The following is a 729-nucleotide window of genomic DNA, read 5'->3' as shown; positions in this document are numbered from 1 at the left end:
TGTAGGGAATCAAAGGCGCAACCACTGATCTGTTCCTCATCTATTTTTGCCTTTTCCAGGGTTTTCTTTCTTTTTTTTTTTTGCGGTACGCGGGCCTCTCACTGTTGTGGCCTCTCCCGTTGTGGAGCGCAGGCTCCGGACGCGCAGGCTCAGCAGCCATGGCTCACAGGCCCAGCCGCTGTGCGGCATGTGGGATCTTCCCGGACCAGGGCACAAACCCATGTCCCCTGCATCAGCAGGCGGACTCTCAACCACTGCACCACCCGGGAAGCCCTCCAGGGCTTTCCTAAATGGAATTATGTAGTCTTTGGAACCTCACTTCTTTCGTATAGCATAATATATTTAAAAGTCATCTGTGTTGTAGTATCAATACTTTTTTCCTTTTAATCGCTAACTAGCGATCCATTTTATAAATGTGCCACAATGTGTTGGATTGGTTCCAGGTTCTGCTATAAACATTTGTGTAGTGGTTTCTCAGTTTTTCTGTCAACATAGGTTTTCATTTCACTTGGGTAAATACCTAGAAGTGAGGTTCTGGGTCCTGGTAAATCCTCTGAATAATGCTGATTACTTTGTTGTCGTTTTAACAAGCAACCAATCCAGCGAGTTTCAGACTACAAGCTCTGGTTCACCTTCTTTGGGAAGTGCTTCCCGCATCAGCTCAGTTTTCAAAGACTTTGCTATACCGTTCAGATATACCCTTTCATGTCTCACTCTGGAGTTGGTCTG

Source organism: Lipotes vexillifer, unplaced genomic scaffold (assembly GCF_000442215.2).
Source record: "Lipotes vexillifer unplaced genomic scaffold, Lipotes_vexillifer_v1.1 scaffold717, whole genome shotgun sequence".
Lineage (NCBI taxonomy): Eukaryota > Metazoa > Chordata > Mammalia > Artiodactyla > Lipotidae > Lipotes > Lipotes vexillifer.
Note: the sequence above shows the minus strand (reverse complement) of the source record.